This window comes from Mesoplodon densirostris, chromosome 1 (genome assembly GCF_025265405.1).
Source record: "Mesoplodon densirostris isolate mMesDen1 chromosome 1, mMesDen1 primary haplotype, whole genome shotgun sequence".
Lineage (NCBI taxonomy): Eukaryota > Metazoa > Chordata > Mammalia > Artiodactyla > Ziphiidae > Mesoplodon > Mesoplodon densirostris.
In genome coordinates this window covers 31,035,206-31,051,321 of record NC_082661.1, presented here as the reverse complement: position 1 = coordinate 31,051,321, position 16,116 = coordinate 31,035,206, and positions in this window count along the sequence as shown.

The following is a 16,116-nucleotide window of genomic DNA, read 5'->3' as shown; positions in this document are numbered from 1 at the left end:
GCAACTACATACAGCAAAAGAAATGAGCCACTTTTATGGCTATGTTAGCTTTTTTTCTGAAGCTTTGCTAGGTGAATTATATCTCCAATGTGCCGCCCCTCCCCAGAAACATAAAATCCCCAGGGGTTAGGAGGTGGGATGGAGCCGAGAACCCCCGTCTGTGTGGTTTTCTGTGTGTGTTTTAAACGAGAAAAACAGCAGCTGTTTTTTTACTAGCAAATGCTTAAACAGTGAAAAAGCCCCAGACTGCAATATCTCATCCAACTAAAAAGGTACCAGGAACTTAATGTTTGAAAATGGTTTCCAATCTCTTTTGGGACCAGAAATAGTCCTGCTGTCTGTATGCCCATCAGCTAGTCTCTGACTCTCCTTGAAATGCAGGAAAGAGAGAGAAAGAGAGAGAGAGAAGCATAGCATACCTCTTACACATAAAAGTATCCAGTAATGTAATTTCTGAATGTGTAACTCGGCTTATTTTCCGATAGTCTTGAGTCATAAAATGAGACATTAATTTTAGAAAACACTTTGATTCCAGGATGTAATAAAATCATATTGGATACTGTGAAACATTTTAAAGTGTGCTTTTAAAGGAAAATAATACACTTTGGATGACTATTAAGGAGTTCAGCTATTCAAAATAAATTATAAAATGCAAATAGAAATGTACCTGGACTATGTTTGCATTTTGGCACCAATACCTTAGAGCTCTGCTGTAGCAATAAGAATGACAGCTGAACTGAGCAGACCCCACGGGGCCTAGCATCCAGCATCACCACGGCACCCACTCCCCACATCCTGCAGCTTGATCTAATGCAAACTAACGCTGAGGGCGCTTCAGTGTCCATGTCTGGGTGTTTTGAGGAGGCTGATTTTAAGAATGAGCAGGTTGATGTGGCATGGAGAGAGCAGAGAAGTAGGCAGGGCCCAGCCCTGATGTGAACACCCAGGAGCCTTTTGGACAGCAGCTGGGGAGGAGGTAAGGAAGGACTCTGAAGTCTCGTAAGCCAAGGTTTTAGAACTAGACTACCACTTCCTGGCTGGGTGCCCTTGGACATGTCATTTAACATCTCCTTTGTTTCCTTTATCAGTAAATGGGTATACAAATCCCTTGTTTCTAATACCCAGTAATAGGTGGGTACTAGAAATAATGGTTAGGAAAACTGGCTATGCCAAGAACCAAGTAGTTGCCCAAGAAATGATAAATGTTATCATTATCAGGACACATAAGAAAGTAAGTCAATAGGTCTTCCCTGGTGGCGCAGTGGTTGAGAGTCCACCTGCTGATGCAGGGGACACGGGTTCATGCCCTGGTCTGGGAGGATCCCACATGCCGCAGAGCGGCTGGGCCCGTGAGCCATGGCCGCTGAGCCTGTGCGTCCAGAGCCTGTGCTCCGCAGCGGGAGAGGCCAAAACAGTGAGAGGCCCGCGTACCGCAAAAAAAAAAAAAAAAAAAAGAAAAAGAAAGTAAGTCAATAATAGAGGAAAAAGTTAGCTATTATTTATAGCTGAGGGAATATTTTGTAATCTCGTTTTTGTTATTCAGTAAGGGTAATATCAAGGTATTTCTCTGATTTATGAATATTGAAAGTCTGTGGTATGGTAACCAGCTGCCAAGTTGATGCCCAGGGACTCCTGGTCTTCATGACTAGAGGCGGGGGGTGTAGTCTCTCCATATTGCATAGGATTGGCCTGTGTGGTCAATAGAATATGGCAGAAATAATGGAAAGTCACTTCTGAGATTAGGTCATAAAATACATTGTATCTGTATGCAAGTGATTGAGGTTGGATCCTTATCTCACACCATATGCAAACAGTTTACTCAAAATGGGTCAAAGACCTGAATGTAAGAGCTAGAACTATATAAAACTCTTAGAAGAAACCTAGGGAAATCTTAATGACCTCGGATTAGGCAATGGTTTCTTAGATATGACACCAAAAGCACAAGAGAACAAAAGAAAAAATAAATAAACTGGACACCGTCAAAATTAAAATTTTTTGTGTTTCAAGACCAAAGTCTTGATCAAGAAAGTGAAAATAAAACCCACAAAATGGGAGAAAACTTTTGCAAATTATATTTGATAAGGATCTTATATTTAGAATATATAAAGAACACTTATACCTCAATAATAAAAAGACAAATAAATGGACAAAGGGTCTGAATAGACATTTCTCCAAAGGAGATATACACATGGCCAATAAGCACATGAAAAGATGCTCAACATCACTGGCCATGAGGGAAATGCAAATCAAAATCACAATGAAATACTACTTTAAACCCATTAGGATGGCTATAATAAAAAAGGTAGACAATAACAAGTGTTGGCATGGATGTGAAGAAATTCAACCCCTTATACATTGCTGTATACATTGGGAATGTAAAACAGTGCAGCTACTTTGAGAAACAGTCTGGCAGTTTCTCAAAATGTTAAACATAGAGTTACCATATATCTGAGCAATTCCATTCCTATGTACATACCCAAGAGAAGTAAAAACACAGGTTGACACAAAAACTTGTACATGAATATTCACAGCAGTATTATTCATAACAGCCAGAAAGTAGAAACAACCCAAATGTCTATCAATTGATAAATGGATAAATAAAATGTGGTCTCTCCAAATAATGGAATATTATTCAACACTAAAAAGGAATGAAGTACTGATATATGCTACCAAAAGGATGACCTTTGAAAACGTTATGCTAAGTGAAAGAAGCCAATCGTGAAAGGCCACATTGTATGACTGCACTTATATGAAATGTCCAGAATAGGTAACTCCCTACAGAGAGAAAGTGGATTACTTGTTGTCTAGGACTGGGAGGCTTAGGGAGAAATGGGGAGAAACGGTTATGGGGTTTCTTTTGGGGGTGATGAAAATACTCTAAAATTGCTCATGGTGATGGTTGCTCAACTCTGTGAATATCCTAAAAATATTCACATACTATACACCCAAGTACTTACCAGCCCGCTTAAAAATTAGAATATTACCAAGAATATTACTTACTCCAGTGGAATTCTTTTCCTTTTCCCAAAGGAAACTCTGAATTTTATGTTAATCCTTCCTTTACTTTTCTTTCCATCTATTGTTTTCTAAGGTTTCTGGGTGTTTGTTTGTTTGCCCATAGTGGCCAGCATGTTTGCAGTGGGGAGGATTCTAGACCAGACTAACCATTTTCAGGTTTCTGGGTGAAAAATCCAGATAAGAAAAGTCTAATACCCATCTTCCCTCTCCCATGACCACCCTAAGTAACGTAGAATCTGGGTGGCATGGCTGTGTCTTGAAACAAATGCCATTAGTCATGTACCTTTAAAGATCAAAGGGACTTTAAATATCATCTAGGCTGAAGATGGTAAATTGTTATCAGAATGCTGCCATTCCTGTGCTCATGCAGACATCACTAATCCATCAGAATGTTCTTTCATACTGACCTGTTTTGATCCCAGGGAAGAGATGGTGGCTGTTACTACCATCAATCAACCACAGGAAGGAAACTAACATTTATTAGACACCTACTATATGCCAGGGACTGTGCCAAATGCTTTACGCTTTATCTTATTTAAACACCACAATTCTCTAAGCACTAGTATCTCCATTTAGGGCTGAGGAAGCATCACTCAGAGATATTGAGTCACTTGCCCATGCAGTTAGCAAATGTCAGCGCAGAGATTCAAACCTGTGCAGTTGAGGAGCTGGGTGGAACCTGACCCCTGAGAGAAATACAAATTAATCACAGTGAAAAGATGCCACAAGACCACACAGCAGTCCATCTCAATCAAACACGTGAATGAAGCTACCAAGTAGATCCAGCTCCTCACCTAAGAAGGCACAGCCTCTTTCTGGGCAGGCATTAGCCAGCAGCAATGGTATCCATGGGTGCCCAGGATTCTCCAACCCTCATTACTGGAGGTGATGAGAAAAAAGAGGGAGAAGGGAAACAAAGTGTCCTTTGGCACCAGTGTCCCAGAGCTGACGCCCCTGCAGTGAGGGGACCTGAAGGAGACCTCTTCTTTCCTGCCCTGTCAATGTCAGGCTTGGTTCTCTGAGGAATCACTGGTCACCAAAACCTTCAAACACAGGTTTTTAACAATTTTGAAAGTTCCAGACTATAAACTCAACTCTAGATAGGCCACGCAGAGGGCCTAGTTCAGACAGCTCTCATCTGATAGAAAATCCCAGGAGGCCTATGGATGTGGCCCACCCTGTAGAGCTCATTTGGGCACAGGCATCTGAACAGGCACTCAAATCACTTGATGGACGAGGGATCTGAGCTGAATTCTGGCTCCAAACAAAGGCGGGGCCAGTCAGGGCACCCCACTGGAACTTCTGCTGTTCCCGTAGGAGAGGCTCCTGCCTCCAGGTCTGGTGGAAGCTGCGTGAAGCCAAGTCAATGCTTAATTGTCATCTAAGACCAAAAAATGTTTTTAAAACACCCCAAAAATGCTGCTTTCAAGTTTGACGGAAGGGGACTCAGAGTGCTGAGCACAGAGCAGGAACTGCTCCAAGCAACCAAAACGGGCGGGGCTGAAGCAAAGCAGCCTTGGGCTTTGCCTCCACATTTCAAAAGCCTGAGTCAACCCATGATGTTTTAGCCGCCTGTTGACTTCCTGAAGCCTAATTACAGCCCCCTGGGGAGGGGGGGGACACACACATCCCTCTGGGTAACGCAGGGAGGCCCACGCACAGCCCCATGACCCCTCTTTGCACGTGCAGTGTGAAGTGAGAGATGATGCACAACAGGAAAGGGTCGTCACAACTTCTGAGTCGGGGCCCCGGCTGATGTCGCGGAATTTCCGACTTCACCCTCAGCGCGCTCACCAACTCAGCGCCCTCTTTATCCCAAGTGAAAAGGGACGGTTGTCTCACTTGGTGCCCAGGGTCTCCAGAATGTTTACTCTTCTTTGTAGAGAATATTTCTGGGCCCGTCCTCTTTTTTCCCACGCTATCTAGGACAAAGCTCCCCTTACAGATGGAGGGAGGACTGTGGGACCTGCTCTGGTTTCATGTCTACCCCCAGGATAAACAGCTTTACCCTCAGCTTTATGAATTCCTCCCTTATTCTTACTTATCTTAGAAGCTATTTTTAATTGACCCGATGTCTCATGATCTATTGATAAAAGCACCACTAAAAGTGTCCTGTGTGCATGTAAATCACTGTTAATTTGATGTTAAGTCGAGGCCTTGGCATAGATTAGATGCAAACTCAGATTTTTATTTTGATGCTATGGCTCTTCCCTTTATGCTGTTCTTCTTCCCCAAAGAGGGAGACAACGGAGAAGGAGGACCTAGGGAAGAGAAGGGGGCTGGTGTTTGTCTCTAGCTGCAAGCGACAGAAACTGACATCTAGCTTAGATGGGAAAGGATTTTATTAGAGGGGCACCAGATGGCTTTCAGAATCCAGTGGCGAGTCCAAGAACGGGGCTTTGGAAAGGACAGGAACCAGAGCGCACTGGGGTCTGGGCAGGAGAAACTAATTAACTAATAGCTGCCTTGGGGCTCTGTCCCTGGAACAAATTTGCTCCCACAATTTCTGTCTCACTTGGAGCAATTGTCGAAGTCCCAGGAGAGAGCCTGATTGGTTGTACTAGGACTACTTGTGTACCTTAGGCCAGGAAAGAGAAGAGCCCCAAGATGGCACACAGTGCAGGGGAGATATCTAACTCTCTACACGCTGTTAGCATATGAAGGAGAAATCGGATGCTGAGTGCCTGAACGACAAATGACTACTATGCCAAAACTTTCTAGGTGTTGGGGACTAAGATTCTGGCCACCCCAAACTGGATTAGGGCTGGGGCAGGGCCCTGCAGGTTGAGTCTTATTCATGATATTGGGATGGCCGCCATCATTAGCACCATCTCCTTCTATCTAGGAAGATGGGCTGGGCCCCTACATCCTCCAAATCTGGCTGCTGTGGGGGAGCATTTCTTCTCTCAGGAAGTAGTCCTCATCCAAAAACATAAGATCCAGCTATAAGGTGGTAGACTAATCAGCGACTTACAATCAACTGTGTAGACACACTGTCTTATAAAGACCACTCATAATGCAGTGGTCTTTATGGTCAAATGACTTGAGTTGGACATCCAGCACTACTTACCTGTTATGAGACTCTGAGAAAATACCTATGTACTCTCTGAGCCTCAGTTTGTTCTGCTGTAAAATGGGGAGATAATAACATGTACTCTGCCTCCGTCTACATGTTGTTCTATCAAATGAAATAAAAATTGTCAGAGTTTGTAAGCTGTGAGCTATATACAGATACAATTTTCATTATTAACAAGTGAGGCCAGGCTGCTTGAATAAGTGGACAGAGGCAGGAAATGCAGCTGGAAACCACAGTAACTGAGGGGAGGTTTGAGGAGTGGAGGATGGGAGCTTAGAGGGCAGTCATCTAGGCTTTCCGCTTCTTCTCAAGGTCAAGCGCTATGAATAGGTGAGGCTCCACTAGATGCCATCACACATCCCAAGGCCAAACGGCCTGAGGGTAGAGTTATAAATTCCGCCAGTAACGTTAACAGCTCTGTTTTAACCTCTGTCTCCTTTACTGAGACCCCAACTGCGAAAGCCTTCCTGGCAATTAAGCTTGGGGCTGAGCATTAACAAAGCTGGGCTGCCTCCAGACTCCCTTCCTCGCCTCTCACAGGTTGGCATCATGCAAGGATGGAAGCTGATAAAACACTCCCTCTTCCATCGCCTACCTGTACCTCACTGGCCGTGTTTCCTGCAGCTGTGCTCCAAGATGAACATTTCAATCGTCGTTCCTTAATAGCTTCATCTCCCCCTCCACCAGGGGGATGTGAATTCCTCTCCTCGCTTACATGCCCCACTTTAAGCCATCTGCACGCACTACAGGACACTTGCCACCTGACATCTTGATGTTCAAAACCATCCAAATCCTCTGGAATCTCACTGCTTGTGCTATTTATGCCCTCGGAGCATGAAACAGAAAGCAGCCCTCTCATCTCTTTATTCTAAATGTTTCACACAGGTTCCATGGACCTGGTTTGTCGCAAGATGGGCTTGGTCTAACATAGTCTTTTTATTAATTTCTCATTGTCTTCCATATCCTTGTCCCTTAGTGACTATTCCGGACCCTCTCTTCTTTAAAATCCTATTCCCGCTCACATTTTTATTGTTTATTTACTTCCCAGAGGCTTCCTGAGGTTATGGACTCTGTTGTATTTTCGTCTGTATCCCTAACACCCAGCACACGCCCACCCCATCGTAAGTGCTCAATAAATGCAGGCCATGCCTGCATGGATAAGCCCTCTGACGCTGCTAGTAACATGTAGTACCCCTGGTTCGAAACTAAGCATCATTAAAGCAGCAATCTGGAAAGGGTTCTGTTAACCTCATTGTCTCACTTTGGGAGTTGGAATCTTGTTTGGTCAGTCACCTGGGGGACCCTCCATTACAGATTTATAATTATAATGATATCCAATAACGTTTTTACTGTAGGACTTCTAAAGACAGCAAAAGAATCGTTTGAGACAGTCTGAATCTTCACTCTGGAATGAGAATCTTAGACGGCTTACTGTAAAGTAAACAAGCAAAATTATATACTGTGAAGTACAGATATACAGTGGGATTCTGATATTAATTTCCTCTCACTCCTCACCAAGGATTGGTGAAAATCCTTAGCCAAGTGCGGTTAAGGAAATGTCCCTGTTTCACCTGGTTTGGGTTTATTGTCAGCGTGCCACTCACAGATCCTCTTCCTCCAGCTTCCAGGCTGTTCCTGCTTCACACTGCACGGTCCTGGGAGGCTCCGCCCCCTGCACCAAGATTCCCCACGCAAGGACTTGTGTCACTGCAGAGACTTCTTGTGTTCTGATTGCAATCCTACATAATCCAGATTTTAAATTAAAAAGGTGAACGTGGAAAGATTTGGATAGAGGTTCACAGAATATCATCATTGGAAGAGACACGAAACATCACTGAGTCCATGGATCACACAGTTTTCTTCCTCAGGTGTCTTGCCAACCAGCGCTGCGTCCAGGCTTTGCCAGAAAAAATGTAGTGACCATTCGGTGATTTGGCCACAGGCACGGGATGAAGAGTGACATAGGTCACATATCTGCCTCCTTGCAGAAAGGCAGGGGAGTCATATGGGTGAAGGAAGGGCAGGATTCAAGTTGAAAATAGCCCTGGGGTTTCAGGAAAGTGGAGGCATGGTGGCAGAAACAGTATTCTTTTACTCAATATCAACTAATATTCGAAATCACTTTCATTCCAACAAGACTAGTAGCAAAGCGCAGAATACTGGCATGAATGCCACCCGGCTGGTATGGGGCAAAACAGGCCCAAACCCAAGCTTCCGTCAAACAACCAAAGCTGCAACTCGGCTGATTTCCAGATTGTGAGTGTTAGTGGGAGCACAGGGCGGTGGCAGACCAGCAAAATCCCACCTCCCTCAGACCAGGTGCAGCCGACTTCATGGACCAGACATGTTAGGAGAATCTCAGCTCTAAAGCAGTTTCCACAAACCCTCTTTCAGCTTCAGCAGAAGGGAAATTGCCATCCCACAGGGGAGGGCAAATCAAAGTGTATCCTGGGACACAAAATGCTGGAGACGTTTAAAAAGTTGTAATTTAAAGAAAGGGGGATAACACTTTGATGAGACATAAATAAACACATGCATATGAGCCACAGAGAGTTACGGAGTAAATTACTGCTTATTAATAAAAATAAACCAAAGGGATTAAAAGACATAATGCAACCTGTAAATTCTCTGGCGCTCTGAATTTTTGATGTTAGAAGTGAAACACAAAATTCCTAATTTTAAAATTCCAAACCTAAAATTAAAATGTCCAATTATAGGGACTAAGTAAATGAAGGTTTATACACTTAGGGGACTATTATGCACCTATTAAATCTTATTATTAAGAATGAAGGGTTTAGAACAACATGGGGAGATGCTTGTGATGACTTCAAGTGAAACCACAGTCTTGTAAACACGGGATAATGTGTTTCCAGCTAGGAAAAAATGTGCTTCACTGGAAAAAGCTCTCTTTATTCCTTTACAGAGTAAGAAAGGGTTAACGTTACGTATTATGTGTACTTACATCACTATCGCTCTCTGCGTGTTTTCAGCTGTCCATCAGGCATCAAAATAATAACAGCATTTGTGCTCAAGAGCTGTAACTATGGGTGGTTTTCCTTTTGTTAGTTTTATTACAACTTTCCTTCCATTACAGTTTATTGTAGCAATATTAGAAAAGTGATAAAAGTAAAATAAAAACATTCATAATTCTACTCTGGATAGATAGCATTTGGTGTTTCCTTTCCAGGTATTATCATATACGGATACCTATGTAAGTACGTTTATTTTATAAAATTAGAATCATACTCTGTGTCTGGTGAATATTTATAACCATCAACCTTGCACTGGCTGGTGCCATCCTGGCCCTGGGAAGCTTCCTCTTTACTCTGGGTGGAAGTTCACGGGCAGTCAGATCACAGAGCAGTTTGTAACCAACCAAGTCCATATGTTGCTCTGTAAGATGTTAAACCTGAAATCAAAGTAATGTGCAATCTTCTTAGTTTCCACAGAGGTAGCCCCTCTCCCAGTAATCTGATGAGCAATTTGCTTTTGTCCTAGAAAAAAACAGAGAAGGGCAGGATGGCTCATCAAATCCAGTGCCCTTGCCAAATGGCGTGTGGACAGGAAAATGTCAAGGGGTCCTCCTGGAAGCACTTGACCAAAAACAGTACCTTCAGTGAGCAAGGGAGCGTGCCTGCCAGGGCCCCCCACCCTCCTGCTGCCCACACATCATCCACCCTCTCCATGCCTGAGCTGTGTGCCCACCCCCCCAGGGAGGGAGACTCCAAAGCACTCTGATGTTGCTATCACAGAGACAGGAAAGACACAGTGAAGACACTGATTAGGAACTGAACCTCCCTCTTCTGTTCCCCAGACACCCAGCCCCTAGGGGCTGAGAGCCACTTAGAGGTCTTGTATGAGTTTCCTGGAGCAGCTGCGACTAAGTGCCACAAACCAAGTGGCTTAAAACAACAGAAATGTATTCCCTCACAGTCCTGGAGGCTAGAAGTTGGAAATCGAAGTGTGGGCAGGGCTGTGCCCCCTTTGAAGCTTCTAGGGGAGGCTCCTCCCTTGCCTCTTGCTTCTGGTAGCCCCGGGCGTTCCTTGGCTTGTGGCAGCATCTCTCAGATCGCTGCCTCTGCCTTCACACGGCCGTCTTCCCTCTGTGTCTGTGTCTTCACATGGTGTTCTCCTGTGTGTGTGTCTCATTCTCCCTCTTCCTATAAGGACACCTGTCCTACGGGATTAGGACACACCCTGACGACTGTGTCTTAACTGGATTACATCTTCACAGACCCTATTTCCCACCAAGGTCACATTCACAGATACTGGGGGTTAGAACCACAGCATATCTTCTTGGGGACCAACTGAATCAATCCTCTTTCACTATTTAGATGTATCTGGAGGGAGTGACTAAATAGGACAGATTAAGTATCTGAAAATCCTACAACTCTGCTCTCTAACACACCTCTATAATACTCAGAAAATCTTTTGGGGTCTCTATGACAATCATAGCTTTGAAAAGTCATTTAACTTCCCTGGGTCTTAGTTTTCTCATTTATTAAATGAGTTAATGCAGTGCCTTTGAAGGCGTTGGCCATGACACTGTGTGTGTGGGAACGAAGTGTTGTTCTGATGACTATTAATGACCCAGGAATGCCAGTCTTTCTCCTGGTTCCTGCAGGCGACTCATACACTTTCCTTCTCATGTACAATTAAAGGCTGCTTGACAGTAACCCTCAAGAATTTGGTATTCATAAGCTAAAATTAGTGTTTGCAGGGTTCACCAAGTGCTCAAATTTGTTATTCCAGGCTATACACAGGCGGAATTTCTCCAGTTTTTGGAAAGATGCTTTTTGGTTAGTTGTTTGGCACTCATTTTGAGTTGTTGTGGTTTCCAATAGCTGTTATTCATACTTTTATTTATAAGTCACTATTGGTTTTGTGCCCTCATTATCCATTTTAGTCTGATGAGAGATTTTGGTTTGTCCTAGAGTGGGTATTTTGGTCCTATAAAATAGTCCACCATTCAGACGTGGATATAAATGAATTGTAGTTTAGTAAATAATCCCCTATAGATCCCAGTTGCTAAAGGAGACAGATGCACAATACCTTACAGTTTGCTTGTATGGTAGAGTGAACAGCCAGCCATCCCAGTCTGGTCAGGACTGAGGGTTTTGCCAGGATGTGGGATTTTCAGTGCTAAAGTTGGGAAAATCTGGGCAACCTGGCACCATTGGCCACACTCTAGTGTAGGCACACTTCCTTAGTGTCTTGCCTGCCTGTGGATTTATGCTATTCTATTCTAACTTTCATCTCACAATTTAGATTAGTGTAATAAACCTAAGTAGGGTTGTTTTTGAGACCAGAGGCCATTCACTCACAATGTAAAATCCAGTGTATGTCAGGCTCTTCTCTTTTAATACAAATGGGGAGTGAGTCTGATGTCACATGTTCAACAAATTCAGTGCAACAAATTCACTGGGTTCCTCTGCGATTCTCACCTCCTTCCCTTTAAGCTCATTCCCCTAATAACCAAACTCAGGAGAGGCTTGGAATAAATAGGTGGGATGTTGGTGTTCTTTGGAGCTGCCCAAGTGGGTATAGTCGAAAAAGTTTAGGAACCCCTGGTTAAAGGACTCAGAAGAATGTTCCTCCCCGCCGCCTCCCCTCTGCAGCCTCGGGTTGCAGATCCACGATTTAGCTCAAGGTTCTAGGCAAAGGCAGAGTGAGGATCACAGCCTCGTGAAGTATCCCTGGAGCTCCTGACGGAGAATGACCTCAGGGGAGGGTGATTCTCACCACCTTGGGAAGATTTTGATACTGAGCGACTCCTTGGATAGTGTCCAGTACAGATCCTCTTATTTGGGTCCATTGTTTTATGGGAAGCAGGGGTGGGGGGAAGGGAGCTGCTATTAATTGATGTGCTCACCTCCAGCGTGGCAGAGCTCGGATTAGGGGATTTTTTTTTTTTTGCGGTACGCGGGCCTCTCACTGTTGTGGCCTCTCCCGTTGCGGAGCACAGGCTCCGGACGTGCAGGCTCAGTGGCCATGGCTCACGGGCCCAGCCGCTCCGCAGCATGTGGGATCTTCCCGGTCCGGGGCACGAACCCGTGTCCCCTGCATCGGCAGGCGGACTCTCAACCACTGCGCCACCAGGGAAGCCCGGATTAGGGGCTTTTTGCTTCTAACTTAATTTACTTTAGTTCTCGCAGCAACTCTATGAAGTCTGACTAACCCGACTTTGCAGATGAGGAACCTAGCTGGCCTGATGGACCTCAAACCCTGGTCTCCCCACTGTGTCCCATAGTCCCCAGGGTCCCAGAGAACCGAGCATTCCACTTGCCTGAGCAGAGGTCGCTCTCAAACTGTGAAAGGATCAGAAGACTTAAGAAGCTCAAACAAACAAACAAAAGGTTGACAATTTAAAAATAAAACCAACACATACTGAGCCTGGAATGGAAGCTCCTGATGGGTCCGTCTTTAGAACTCACTGCCCCTGATTCACCCCAAGCCCTGGGCGACCCCTCTGCCACTGTTTAGGTTGCATTTAGGGTTCCATTGGCTCATGGGGCATCATGGCCACCATAAAAGGTGGCCAAACCACGGATGGGTGGCTGCTTTCCCCCACATACATCTCTTCCCAACTTGGAATGTCTTTTCAAACACAAACATTTCTCTGCCTTATATTTCCAGAGGAGGTGTCCTTAAGCGCAGGTAGGCGACAGTGTTGTGACCTGATTCCTGCTCGGCCATTAACGTTTTTCTGTCCTGGCAAGGGACAGACACAGCATTCCACGCAGGGTAAGCAGTGGGACTGCTATTTATTTAACTGCTAATCCCACTTATGTGAAATTAATTTACTATTATAACTCCCCTTGCTTCCTGCCCTGAAGGGCTCCTATAATTTACACCTGACTGCTTCTCTGTGCCCTGCTTCCTGGGCTGAGGGTTGGGAGCTGGTTTTGGGGTGACTCATGTTAGGAGGTTGTTTACACTGAAGAGAGCTTTTCTCATTATAGACTGAGGAGGGTTACTATAAAAGCCGTGGTAGTGTTTTTTTTCTCCTAATAACCTGTTCCCCTTTAGGTCACTCCTTTCCAAGGAAGTTTGTTTACTATTATTAAACTTCTTCCCCACTCCAAGTGCGGGCTGCTCCAGTTTATACAGTGTGCAGATGACTTTCCACCTTCTCTAGCGCAAACCCAGCCCCTGGGTTCTCACCTGTCTCCATCCTTAATGAAATGCAGGTCAGCTGCACAGTCCCAAAGCAGGCGCTCACGGCCAAGGTGTCTGGGCTGCTCTTAGAATAAAGAGCTTGTGGGGGCCGTTACTTACCAGGTTTTACAAACATCTCTAAAAAGCAGGGTCTGCTCACTAATGCTTCTACAGTAAAGGTCCCCTGGCCAGGGTCTTTCACCTTTCCTGTGGGAGGGGTGAGCAAGGACCCGCTGGCATTGAGGCTGCTGGTGACAGGGCTCTTCTACTGAGAACAGAAGGATCCATGCTGGCCCCCTGCGGACACCCCCATATGGAGCTCCTGGCCTGAGCAGACAGTGGGGGTGATGGTCTGAAGATCTGGTTCTAGCCTTCTGGAGACACTGCCCCATTCCTAAGTCACTTCCATCTCCGAACAGCTCATTGGGTGCCTAGGAGAAGCTGAGAGAAGGCAGCCACAGAGCTTGCCTTGGAGGGGCGCTGCCAACATGTGAATGTGGTCACTTAAACAAGTGAAGGGACTGGTCACCTTCCAACTTGTATACAGTCGCGGGTGTCTTCTCATATAAACCTCGTGTTGGTTGTAGAATGAAATCAGCCTTCAGCCAGGCTTGAGCCTTCTGTCCCACCTATTTCCCATCATTGCTTTTCACAAATCCTCTTCCCAGCCAACAGCGTGCTCCTGAGCTCTCTGCCCATTGCTACCTCCTTGCCTTTGCCGCATGGCACCCTGGAGGACTAGAATGCCCTCCTCATCCTTTTCAACCATCAAGTCTGGAGTGACCTCACTCTAGCTCAGGTCCCCTCTGCTGGAAGAAATACTCCCTGACCCTACCTGTCCACAGGCAGCTCTCTCTCCATCAAATTCCACTAGTGTGCTCAGTACAGGTTCATATGGCACTGGAGATGTTAATAATCCTTACATGCATGTTCTCTGCCTTCCCCCAGTACCCTGTGGATACTGTGAGACTAGGGACTATTGCTTCACATTCATGCACAGCCCTTCACATAAGTAGGTCACCAATGAGTGAGACTTGATGATGATACCACCAGTTATCTGCTAGTCAGTCCCAGAGTGTAGCTTCTTGCTTAGAAAGTGCTTTTGGTGTCAGAAAGACCTCACTTCTAATCTTGACTGTGTCAACTCCCAGCTTTATGACCTTAGGCAAGCTATTTGACTTCATTGGGCTTGTTTCTCACCTGTGAAAACAGACACCCAGTGGAACTGGCTCCCGGGTTTGTTGTGGATTTAAACGAGGTAACACATGTGAAATGCATGGTTGGTGCATTGGCCGGCACCGAATCAGGTCTCAATAAACAGCAACCGTTATTATTATCTGATTCTATTTTGGGCTGGTGTCCAGGTATCTCTGCTACAGCAAGACTCAGCAAATAGCGAATTAATGGAGATGTTGGTTTTAGGGGAGGCATACTAGTGAGAATGTTGAAGTGAGGCCTGGAGATCCAATAAGGAGAGAAATCAGGGGTTAACCCAACCCTATATCTCCCAACTTTTCAACCACCTGCAGACAGACTAGCTCTTAGCTGATTCTCCAGATATTGCAGAGTTGTTCCAGAGGCAGGTGAAGAGTGACTATGTGTGACTCTGAAGACCTGTACTTGTCACCTGACCTTGAACATAACAAACAGCCCATGAAGAAGGTAGCTCCAATTACAGTCATGGACTTGGAAGAGCTCTTTTAAGGCAGATTGATTTATTGGACCAGAAATTCAGCTCAACAGCCCATGCACAGAATCTGCCTTTGGCAAACTGCCCTGCCTGCTTCCTTCTCTCTTGCTCTGATATATTGATCTGTATGTGTGAGTTGGTGCGGTTTATTGTAGAGGTCTGTGTGTGTGCGCTACTGTCCCAGGATAGAAGCTCCTGGCTTGGGGGCCCTCTGTCTGAGGGATCGCCAAACCTGAAACTAGAAGGTCTCTTGCTCCATTTCTTCATGTGGTAGGTTAATTTCATTCGTCTGCTTCAGGTGGGCCCAGAATGTTCCAGACTTCCACTCACTCTGTCTGACCTTCTGTTTCTGAGTGCAGTAACATGTCATTTTTCAAGGAAGGAAGGAACCTAGTCTTCGTTGTGTGCCTTGTGCCAGGCAAAACATCACTATCCCCATCAGTCAAAAAAAACTGAGACTCAGAGGTGTTAAGGAACTTTCCCAAGGTCAAATGGCAGTAGAGCCAAGATCCATGCCCAGGTGTGTCTGAATGATGACCTCAGTGATGGCAGACTCCAAGCTTAGCCCTGCTGGGGGACAAATGGCCAGCCATTACAGGAGCGACATCTAGATCACAGGGTCACCTTAAATAGAAATACTTAGAAATATAGGGTCACAATTTCCATTCATGTCATCAGACATATTTTATACCCACCATGTGCATGGCTGTTTGACCTCCCTTGTACTATCTATTGCTGTGTAACAAATTACCACAAACTTAGCAGCTTAATACCCATTTATTATCCCATAGTTTCTGCCAGCCAGGACTCCAGGCAGGTTTAGCTGAATCCTCTGCTTAGGGTCTCATAATGCTGCAATCAAGATGTTGCCCAGGGCTGCACTCTCCTCTGGAGGTTCGACTGGGGATGGATCCATTTCCCTGCTCACATGCCTGTTGGCAGCATTCAGTTCCTTGAGGTTGTAGGACTGAGAGCTTGTTTTTTGCTGGCTCTTGGTTGGAGGCTGCTATCAGGTCCTAGAGGCTGTTTTCCATGCGGGGATTCCTGGTGTGGCCACCTGTTTCCTCACAGCCAGCCCAGGAGAGAGAGTTTCCTGCAAGATGGGCGCTACCATCTTTTGTGACATAATCACATACACCCCATCACCTTTGTCATAGTCTGTTGGCTAGAATCA